This window comes from Cryptomeria japonica, chromosome 6 (assembly GCF_030272615.1).
Source record: "Cryptomeria japonica chromosome 6, Sugi_1.0, whole genome shotgun sequence".
Taxonomy (NCBI): Eukaryota; Viridiplantae; Streptophyta; class Pinopsida; order Cupressales; family Cupressaceae; genus Cryptomeria; species Cryptomeria japonica.
Window position 1 is genome coordinate 281202819 of NC_081410.1, and position 12799 is coordinate 281215617.

Sequence of the window (12799 nt, forward strand, 5' to 3'; positions counted from 1 at the left end):
ATCTGCATATTTATATATATGCTTTTCTGCTAAAACAAAAACTCAAACTTCACTCGCTTAGGGCTTTCTTCACCGACCTCAATTCATATTGAATTGAATCTCATCTTTCTTGAATCAACAACCTATAATAGTATAGCAAAATATCTCTGTCATCTTTTATTCTTCCTATGAATTTTTATTATATTTATCAAACTAGACTATGTTCATCAGTCTTGATTTTGTCAATCACAATAAATGACCTAGCAATTTCTTGCTCTTGATCAACTAGACAATCAAATATCTTGCTTCGATCATGATGTCAATTTTCTTTGAGCCATAATCCTCTGCAATTGATCTATGATTTTCACAGTCGATATTTAATACGAACTTAGTCGTCAACTACCTCACCGACCCACCATTTACCTACCACAGCACATTCACCACTTGGAGTCCACGTGACATCTTTGTCAGCATCCAACTCACTTGAATGTGTTGGTTCAACTTTGGTCACCGACCGAACATGCTATCAGTATACACTAACTGGTTAACCTTAATTTCATGCACTTCACTATTCTGTTGGTTAGGTCATGTTATATTAGACTGCACTTACTGGTTTTGCTTGCTTATCGATTGATAGACTTACTGGTTGACATCAACATGCCAATAATCTCCAATGCCGATAACAATATCTTGCATATTAGTTGACATACTTACTACTTGACATCAATGACAACACAATGCCAATATTTAAGTCTTTATAGAAGTTATAATGAACCACCTTCAACCGCTAGTTGACTCTTTCAATGACAATCCTCGCTATCTCTTTTATTGGCCAGCAACTCCATGATCTTTATTGCTAAATTTTTTGAATTGGTTCAACATTCTTCTTTAGTCTTGCATGAAATTTTTAACATGCAAAAATATAGGCCTAATTATCCCTATTAGAGTAACATTCAAAATCTACATGCAACATTTCCATGGATACTCCTCAGAGCATAGTTACCTATTATATTGCATGAAAAAGAAACATATATCAAACAAGTTCATGTCATATGACCACACCATGAGAACATATAAATTCTTATCACTTAGAAAAGGTTCTAAACTCAAAAGACATATCTAGATTCCTAATGTCCCAGTAATGACACATTATCATAGATAAAATAGAGTCATTCTTTTGGCTCATCATCTTGTAGATATCTAAGAGACTTCAAAATGTCTCTTAGATGAAACTTATCTAAGAGTCTCCACAATTATCTCTTAGTTATGCCATGTCTTGTAGATATCTAAGAGACTTCAAAATGTCTCTTAGACAAAACTTATTTGAGAGACGAAACTTATCTAATAGTTTCCACAATTGTCTCTTAGATATGCCATGTCTTGTAGATATCTAAGAGACGTGAAAATGTCTCTTAGATAAAGTTCTTTTATCCCTCTTTAGAGATTTTATTGTCATTTTTTTATGTGTCCTGGATCCATAAAATTAGAGTTTCTCATATTTGAGGCCAAATCACAAACTGGGTTGCTCTTAGAAATTCAAAACTTTTTTTTTGGTCAAAATTTAGCTTTGTAGCATTTGAAGTTGGCTTTGAAAACCGATCAAACCTTTTCATAAAACTTTTCAACTTGGACCACCATGTAGATAGTTGAACCAAGAATGTACAACCAAAAATGGCTCTAATAAAATTCATCTTGAGGTGCAAAATATTCTCTATCAAAGTCGGCTGCCAAAGCTGTCTTGACATAACACTGTGTTGCAAACAACCCAAAGCATGAAAAGTTGGAGCTTTGAAAAAGTATCACATGGAGTCTGATGACCATGAAAATTTGTAGGTCTATACATGGAAGTGACATAAGTATGTGTTCAAGGTGGTTTGGCATGCTGATCAATAAGTGTGGAGAAATTAATTTTCAAATTTGGTCTTTCACAAACTTAGAAACACCATGTTCTGCAAAACTGAATAAATTGTGTTCTGTTTTAATTTTGGAAAGCTATCAAATGAATTGCCAAGACTCCAAAAACTTCCATAGTTGTTCATTGAGATATAGAAAACAACATGGACCAATTGGTTTGTTTTGAAAGTCATCTGGATGTAAAATATTCATCTCCATAGAAGACTACTTTACTAGGTATTATGAACATCAATAGCTGAATATTGAAAATTGCATTTGGTTTGGGTGTTGCAAAATTATCAAACGAGGTTCTGGGATTATGAAAATAGGTAGAGGTGTACTTTATGATAGGAAAAATGGCATGGAACAATTGGTTTAATGAGAGAGACTTTAATTAGTGAAAATATTGACTCACAAAAGTGGCTACTTGAAAAGATTACAATATGCAAACTGTAAACTTTATCGGAGACCCTAAAATTTGATACTTCATAAAATTGTCACGTCTGACTTTAGGAGACTAAAAATGGACACACAAACTTATTTATAAGGGGTTAATAAGATTTCAAGGAAAATCTACTTGTCGGTCTTAGGATTTAGAGAGGGATGATTTAGGGTTTTCATTGATTTTTCTTATTTAAGAAACACAAAATTTTGCAAAACTTTATGGTTCAAACATGATCTTTTTTAGATCAAGAAAACACATAAGATCTATTGTCAAAAGATGGGGCAAAATTATTAGGACCAAGGTTTTAGGTTGCGTTGGTCCTCCACTTTTCACTCTTGTAGAAGGTGAACCTATTTGTCATTGTCTATTTTATCAAAATCTTCGATCATAGCTTCTGAATTAATTTCTTGCACACATAGAGAGAGAGAGAAAGGGAATTATGGATAGGGTTTTCTTTGGGTCAAACCTTAATTTAGGAATTAACCTTGAAATTGAAATGATAATTGAAATAAAAATAGAATTTAATTGCATCAAAATTCTTTCCTTTTGAGGGAATGTTAGATCTAAAATTGAATGCTTGTAATTGAAGTTGTTACCTTGATGAATCTTGCTTGAATCCTCACACAAGGGTTCAGGATGTCATGTAGAATGTCTTCATGGAAGTTTGATCATGGATGCTATCTTGAATGTTTGAACTTGACTTAACCTCTCCTTAAATACTTGATGAATGATTTATTACTTTCTCACTTGAATTGGATTTGATAGAGTATAATTGAGAGAGATAGATCATAGGATTCATCCAACTTATACTTAGACTTAAAATGAGAGGGGTAGGCCTCCTTTTATACTTAACCATTCAAAAATTATTTGAATTTCTAGAGTAGGTTTACATGGGATATAAATTCCTATCCACTTGATGTGACTATTTTTGAGACCAAATTTGGGTTCTAATTAGGAGAAGTAGGGTAGTGAGGTGCCTTGGTTTTGAGCTAGGACCATGACACCCTAGCGCCCTAATCTTCGTAATTATGACTCAAATTTGGATAGGAGATAGAAGGGGAATTGAAAATGTAGGTTTTCAGAAGATGTGAGAAGAATCAAAGAAAACATCAGGCATTGAGACATAGAATTCCAAGATGATATCTAGGTGAGATGAAATTATATGTGCATACAATTTGCAATGCTATATTTATCCCCCACTTTAGTGGGACTATGAGACTACACCCTTACTCATAGTAAAGTATAAAGTTGCATTAAAAAACTTTCACCAAGATACCAAAGAGACAAGATACACCAAGCTCCTAGGGACTTTAGGATCTTACTACTCTAATATTGAGATAAAAGTGACAACACATGAACAAGTATGAGAATGACTATCCTAGCCTAGTAATATTTATACTTACTGTTGGACATTGTTGCTGCTAAGATATGTTATTGTCATTGATGTAACATATTTTTGTGATTTATTGCTCCAGTGATTGCAGATTGGTTTATTGGGATCATGGTTTTGTGTATGGAGTATTTCTAGTATCATTATATTCTTTTGTATTGGTTTTGGTAATTTGGGAATCTTAATTGATCATATCATATGTTCTGGTTTGCAATTTGTTTTTCTAATTAGTGCTTTGTAGAGTTCAATATTTACTTCAGTATATTCGGGTGTGATAAGATCTTGAGCTAAGATTTTGGGATATTGTTTGGGATGGTCTTGTGTATCTTCATTCAGATGGCTCATGATTTGGTACTCCACAAGTCATCTTTTCTCCTTGACGGTTTCTACTATTTGAGTATTCTTGAGGTTCAGATGTTGATCGATGAAGATTTGATAAGTTGTTTTGGTACAACTGTTATTGATGATTCTAACATGCTTTCTAGTTTTTCCAAATTATGTCCTACTTGTTTTGATGATCTGCATTGATCATTGTGCAAATTCTTGATGGTTTTCTTGAACTGGTGACGATCTTCATGTTATGTGGTATTCTTGGTGGTGTAGCATGTTGCAATTGATCTTGGCATGATTTTCAATGGTATTGCATATTTGGAGATTTAAATTAGGGTCATGTTATATTATGTATGTCATTCTATTGGTCCAGTGGTCGATCTTTGTATCATGTGATGTAATTTTATAATTATGAGTTGAGGGTTTAGCCGACCTTGTTGTCAAGGTTGATGATTTGTATAAATAGGTGGTATAATCATGTAATTTATGTATCAAGGTTGTGTCTGCATTATCAAAGAGTGATGTATGTGAAAACAAAGGGATTCATCTTCTGGTGTGGTATATTGAGCAGAGATTGGTGTTGCAGAGAAGACATATGTGCTTAAGAGAAACTGTCATCAGGAATTAAAATATGTTGTTATTATAATATATTTGATTCCAGATTGTTGTCTGAACATTTTGTAAGTTAGTGAGACTTCCTTGTAAGGTAGTGAACCTTCCCTAAGGTTTTTATCCTTTCAAGTTTTTGTATCTTGATTTGTAAACTCTAGGAAGTGTGCCTAAATGCTGGTGCATTCCCCATTATAATATTTTCACATACTACTGTAGAGTATCAACTTATTGTGGGTAGGTTCCCATTGTGGTTTTTCCATTAACCGAGTTTTCCATATCAAAATATTGGTGTTGTGTGTTGTGCTATCAATTTGATTATCTTTTTTGTTACTGCAGTTTATCAGATTTACATTTGTGGTTGAGTTTTCTAATCCGATGAAAAATGCTTCACCCCCCTCTCAGTTTTCCTTCATTTTTGTTGCCAACACTTACTATGAGTCATGAAAAAGAAAATTTTGAAATACCAAATTACAAAGAAAAAGGCTTAGTTTACAAATAAACTTGAATATTGAAAACATGTCATTGATGTGTGCATAAAGTGTAACATTTCAAGTGGAGTGTATGCCTCCACGTTAAAGCAATTGAGTATGCCTTATCGGGAGAAACAAATTTAAGGTAGCATGCATCCAAAAGACAAGAAAGTTACCACAATGAGATGCCCCCAAGAAAGGAAAAGTAAAGAATAATAGTCACAAAAAATATAGGAAAAAAGCACATATGAGATCCATTAACTTTGGGGTCAGTAATGCACTAGTGATAAATAATGTATATCAAGAATAATTGTATTGAATGAACTCAATCCTCAAAGGTAGTGGAACTACAAACATAATGGAAGAAGAGGTCATGAGAAAACACACAAATATCTTTTTGAGTCAACATGAGAGAGACCAAAAAGCAGATCTCAATGCTTTGCATCATCCCCAAGAGGAATCTCACAATGGAATGTGCCCCTTTATTACCTTGCACTAATAGAGTAACATGGGTCATCCAGAGAAAACCTAACATAGCATTAAAACATATCAAGCAACACATCATGGGGGAAGCACATTACAAACAAGAAAACACACAAAAGAGAATCCACAACACAAATGAAGCTAGTCAAGCAAATCATATGACTCCCAATCTTGCTTAACATTATTTAGGGATGGTAGACAAGATGAAAGAGGAGCCATATCAAGCATGGTAGATGGAGCTACTACAATTTCCAAACAAAGACCATTCTCTAATGATGAATCACTTTATTTGTCACTAGGAGCTAGGATCAATGCTTTTTTAAAATATGAAGATAAATCATGATTAATCTCAACAAGCTCATACATAGCATAAAAATAATTAGGATTGTCAATATTAGCATAAAAAAAATCCACATCATCATCTAAATTAATAATAATAGGATATTTAACACAAAAATAAGTAGAATCATAATTTTTCTTTAGTACTTTTAACTTAGGTGATTTGAGTTGAACTTCCCCCATAGGATTAGGCGAAGGTTGGACAAATGACTCCAAGTAAAAATTTGGTGTATTTTGGTGAGGAAGGGATTTGAGAAGTGATATTGTAAGCCTTATCATGATTTTTTCATCAATATTCTCTTGTAAAATGATTCCTTTTAGTTTTAGTTGATATTTGTGACGGTTGGGGATCAATATAAATAGACTTCTTTTCTTCTCTTATGGGGGGAGGAAGAAAAGAAACCCCAATAGGTTGAGAGATACACGATGGAAAGAAGTTTCCTTTATAGGATGTAAGAGGTTGGACTATGGCATATATAGGAGGAATAGGAGTAGGAAAAAGACTGGGTTCAGGATGAGGAAGAGGAATATCCATGGGTGTAGAGTCTCTAGGTTTACTCAAGGCTATTATTATCTCAGTTTTTCATTTTTGGTAAGTTAAGAAAAGGATGTCATTTCAAGTATTTAAGAGCTCAGGTTGTTGAGGCTAAAAGTAATCAAGAGTGAAATTCCCACACTTTGCTATGGGTTAGTAAAGGCTATGATTAATTGTTATAATAGTGTCATTATGAGGGAATTTAAAATATTTATGAATTATATAAGGGATGTAGATTTAATGGAAGAGAGCCAAGGAAATCCCAACTTCATATGAAATTGATTCAAAGTAGGAATAATAGCAAAGGTGAAATCTAAGCACTTAGTACCAACCTCGACAAGAAGAGTAATGGAACAAATAGTAGGGTGAGAAAAACCATCAAACACCTTAACATAACATCATATTTAACATATGTTATTTGATGCAATTTTTTAGTAAAAAAGATGTTCTTCAGTAATCACATTAACCATACATATTGGATCACTAAGCGCACATCATGAGAGTTTATCTTTAATCTTGACAATAATATATTATGGGCAATTAGTTACAACAAGATTCTCACTAGGATCAAAGGTAATGTACAAGTATTTTGTAGGTTTAGGTTTGTCAATGAGGTTCACAATATTATTAGATTCTACACCAAGGTCATTAGGGGAGAAGGTGAGTGGCTCAAACTCAACAACATTCTTAGAATGATAAGGCAATAAATTGGTGAATATTTGGAGGTTTTGGTTAGGAGGAGCTACAAAATTATTCCCTTTGTCATTCACACCAAGTACATTATCAATAAAGTATTGAATTATATTCCTTAATTGGTAACATTTTTCAGTGTCATGACATGATTGACGATGATGATGACAAAAAGGTTTAGGATCATGAGAATTTGGAAATGGTTTAAAATAGTCAATTGGGTTGATGGGAGGAAGTTGCAACACATTAGAATTCATCAACCTTAATATTATACTATGCAAAGACTCAGAGAGAGGAGTTAATTCTTTTTTAAAGTATTTGGATAAAGGAGCCACACCTAGTATCATAGTTGCCAGTTGATATTATTATTTATCTTGATTAAACCTTTGTTTTATTTAAGCTTCATAAATGATTGTTGAGCACTCTCATTCTTATCAACTAAAGCCATTGAAGAAGATGATTCAATTGACTCTCTTGAAGCTAATAATTATGAAGCACTACACACATTTATGTAAAAGAAGTAAACTCAAAAAATATAAGCTTATATATAATATCCTTTTATAAATTAGCAATACAAATTATTTGAACATTATGATCAGGCGCATGATAAGTAATTTGTGAATGCAAATATTTATATCTACCAATAAAATCAGTCACTTTTTTTTTAACTCCTTGCTTACAATGAATCAAATTAGTCGAAGTATTCTTAGGACCAATGTTATTTTTAAATTGTTGAATGAAAACATTAGCCAATTGTTGAAAAGAAGTAATAGAATAAGGAGACAAAGAAAAATACCATTGCAAGGCATGCTCTCTAACAGTTCAAGTAAATAATTTTGCCATAAGTCTTTGATCATGAGAAAAATCACTACACAAAGTTTGAAATGTCTTCAGATGAGTCAAGGGGTTGCCTTTTCCATTGTATAACTCTAATTGGTGAATTTCCACATGTTTAAGAGGAATGACATGGACAATCTCATAATATAGTTTGATTTCTTCATCAAATGTGGAAACATTAAATTTGAATTGAGTTAAAGAATCCAATTAGTGTTGTAAGGATGTGGATGGATTGGAATTTGACATGTTGTACTGTGGTGGAAGAGTAATTTATTTGTTAGTGGAGGTTGAGAATAAGGAGGGGGAACATTATTGTATTTTGGTAAGGGAGATGGTTGTAAAATAAATGGAAGACTCACATAAAGAGGTATGCAAGAATATTGATTAATAGGTTTTATCCCATGACTAACATGTGTAGGATTAACATTTTGTGTGGAAGTAGTCATGATAGAAGATGTAAATGTAGGAACACTAGGCAAGGATTTAGGCATTGGAATGGAATGGTTAACTTAGGTAGTGGATTGAGAGTAACCAAGAACTTCAGCACAAATTTTGATTGGCATACTATTAGTATCAACAATATGAGCAAGGCCACACAACACATTCGAACCTAACTTATCACTTTGAACCATTATTTTCAATCCTTCAATAAAGGGGATTGCCTCACTATCCAGGTATTATCGATCCATCCATTGTTAAAGATTTTTAGACTTAGTATCAATCTTCTCCAATTAGGCAATAATAACCCTAATTAGTGATTCATCCTCATCATGAGAAGTATGAGGTTAATGGGGATATATGATATTAGGTATGTCATTTGTTGGGTTAGAAGAAGCACCAACATTCACATGAAATAGGTTAGTCAATGGGGGCTCCATAACCTTTATATATAAACCCAAGGAGTTCCTAAGTTTATAACTTCTTCTCACTAGAATATTGGATATAGGACTAAGGGTAAAAAAACTCATGCATAAAGAGGGAATATATTGAGTGTAAAGATTTGAAATGTAAACTATGATTAAAAAATAAAATTTCAATGTAAAATGATTGATTAACCAATGAACTAAATAATGTGAATTATGATATTGAACATTAGATACATCTAAATCTGAACATAACATGTCATATTAATTAGATCTTAAAACACAATTGAAAAATTATGCAACTCACATGTCAATTTAAAAGAATAGATTAGGGTTTTTATGAATTCAAACTCTAAATTTATGTATTTCAATTGCATAAATGATCTATGACTGTAAACATGAATGTTTAAGTGCATACAATTTATATCTATGACAAACAATCAAAAGTAAGCATGAGACATGTCGAACTCACCAAAATGTAATTGTAACGTCCCTCTAGTTATTCTTTTATATTATTTCTTATTGATGATGATTTAGATTTAATCTTGTGATTTTTCCAATTGCTTCTGGATGCTAAATTTCATTTCAGTGTAAGGCCTTGAGTGGCTAGCTTGTGCCTTGATTGGATATATGTTTTATGTTCATGCTAGACCAACGATTTTGGATTGCTTCATGATGGTCATGATTATGCTATTGCTTTGGGATGCATGTTGGTATTGGATTGTCATTGATGTCAAAATAGTGGATCATGCACTTTGATGTTAACATGGTGCTTTGATGACAAGATTATGCATGTCAAGATGAAGTAACTTGAGATAGATGATGCAAGGAAGAGAGTTGATAAAAGAAGTGACTGATCGAGTAGACATATAGGGATGATTTCTTTTAGGATGACTAGATAAATTGACCATGGGTTGAACAAGGCATTCTAATAGAAAAAAAAGAGGATGAAGGCATTTGAGCCAGTAGATCATACTATGCACTTAATTTTTTTATCATTTATCCCACATTGGCAGTGTGGTGACATTTTTTATTCCTTTCATAGACTATGTATTGTTCATATGAGAAATAGCTCACATGGTTTTTCCAATTGACTTGGAGCATGCTCAATGCAATTTGTATCAATGAGACATAGCTTTTTAGTGAGATTTAATCTCTATCTCACTGATATGGAAATGCCACACCGACGTGAAAAAATGAAAGAAGTTTGTCGATGAGACATTGTTGGCCATTTGGAGGAATTGATTATGTGTTGCATTGATGTTTTGTCATTGATGTCAATACTAGTTGTTGTCGGTGCTTTATCGATATCATTCTAGTCCTGGTAAGTTGTTTGGTTTCTGGTTGGATTGGATCATCATGATCTGGTTGGATCTGGTATGCTCTAGTATGTTTGGGTTATGGAATTGGCTTATTCATGCTACTCAGATTCATGTTCAATCAATTGGTTTTGATCTAGTGATTGGATGCTATCCTTCTTGCTAGTAAGCTTGGTTTATTGTTTCAAAGAGTGTTTCACCGATAAAGCTTTGTTGAAGATCTTTGATGATATGCATAAGTCATATTGGTGCGGCTTCTAGTGGAGATTCAGGATGCTAATGGTGATCATGTTTGAGACTTGGTTTATTGGGATCATTGCTTTAGCATGTGTGGACCTATATTGGGTCTTGGTATTATCTAGGTTATGGACCCACTTAATGTAATGTGTGGATTGGACTTCTCGATTTGTTTCCAGGATGTCTTATGGGTTGGATATTATTTGTTTGGTCTTTGGAAGACATGTTTTGTAATTATGTAATTGTTTTATTGTCTGGTGGCTGACTTGATGGTTTATGGTCGAGGGTTTTTATATATATGATGTAAGATCTCATTGTAGATCACATGCTATGGATGGAATGCAATATGAGTGAATAAAGTAATAATCATTTAGGTAGAGGATTTGGTTGATCATTGGTGATCGAGTTGGGTTTATGTAAGAGGATTTATTCCTTCAGTATTGAGATTAATTGAAACTATATTCAGGCATAGGAGATGCTATCTTTGCAGTTCATTCTTTTCTTCGGATTGTAGTCTAGATTTCTATGTAGTCAGTGAGACTCCTTTTGTGATGAGCAGTGTGCTATAGGCTATTGGCCTTCCTGCAAGTGAAGGCCCCTCAATTTTAATTCATATACTTACTACAAAAGTATTATCTGACTATGGGTAGGCTTCCCACCATAGTTTTTCCCTTTATTAGGTTTTCCACGTATAAATATTGGTGTCATGTGGGTGGTATTTATTCTTCGATTATTATTTATTCTTAATTGGTTTATCTTCTATTTCGGTATTTGGTTTATGCATTCTGGTATTGATCTTTTGGGTTTTGGTATTAAAGTTTTAATTGCTTAAGGTTCCGGTAATCTAGTGACAACTGATTCAGCCCCCCTCTCAATTGTCTTCTAGTTATTTGAATTATCTAACAATTGGTATCAGAGCTCTGGTCCTCTCTGAAGAAGCTTAACCGCTTGAGGAAGATCCTAATGTGACTAACAGTTCAAGTTCATCTGGTTCATCTGCTGCTATCTTTTGGAGAGATATTCCTAGGCTTGATTGAATAAATTATAGCGTATGGAAGATTCAAATGGAGACTCATCTGAGATGTCTTAGTGAGGAGATTTGGGAAATCACAAAGAATGGTGTTACACCTCATAATTTGACATCTAGAAACCCTCATCCAACAAACTTGGATAAGGAGATTAAGAATGATTGTAGAGCAAGAGAAGCCCTCTTGTGTGCACTATCTGATCAACAAATAATGGGATTAACTGATAAATCATCTGCAAAGGCTATAAGGGACAAGTTGGAGACTCTTAATGAAGGTGACCCTACTCTAAAGATTGCTAAACTTGATGGTTACTGAGTGAGATATGAAAACTTGAATATGGAAGAAGATGAAAGGATTACTGCATTCATGGAAAGGGTAAATGAGATTGTTATGGGAATTCAATGTTGTGGTGGAACTCTGAGTGAACATGAAATTATTTCTAAAGTTCTGAGAGCTTTACCACCAACTTACAAGATGAAGGCTACTACAATTAATGAATTGAGAACAATGGCTAATACTTTTGTCAATAGAGATACCTTGGTTGGAAATTATCTTCTTTTGAGCTTGAAGAATTTGGACCTTTTGGAGTTGTGAAGTCTGAATCTTCTTTCTATGCATCTGCATCATCAACTAACAAGCAAGATTGGAAAGATTTATATGCAAGGGAATTGGATGATATGCAGAGAGAAGATGAACAATTTGAGCAACTTGAAGCCCTATTTGCTAGAAGAGTACCTAAAGGACCAGTAGGAAGTAAGTATGAAGGAAAAACACCTTTTAAATGTTTTGCATGTAATAAGATAGGTCATTTTGCATCTAGATGTCTTGAAAGGAATTCAAGATTTGAAGAAAGAGATAGAAGATATTTTAAGCCTAACCCTAGATATCAGAACAAGTAGAAGTACATGAAAAATAGAGATAAATCATGCTACATAGCGAATGAGGGAGGTGTGACTGATTTTGATGATGAACTGGCACAAGACTCTGCTAGTGGTTTTGACAATGGAAAGGAATGGGTGTTCCTGGCTATCAAGGAAGATGTTCCAGCATTGGAATAGAATGTACCTGAAGAGAAGGCACTGGCTGCTAAAATTGAAGATAAGGATGAATGGGCAATTGACAGTGAATGTTCACATCATATGACTGGAGATGTAGCATCCTAAAATTGTGACACTTGCAATTTCGACCGCATTTGGGTCTTCACGATGGCGACGCAACACTGAACCTGAATGGAGACCCCGAAACTTGTTCATGACATCAAAAACTGCATTTTTCAGCACCCTGGCTTGATCCTCCTTGCACCCTGCTGTCCCTGGAGGTGGGACCATGGCGCCCAGTGCCCTGGTCCT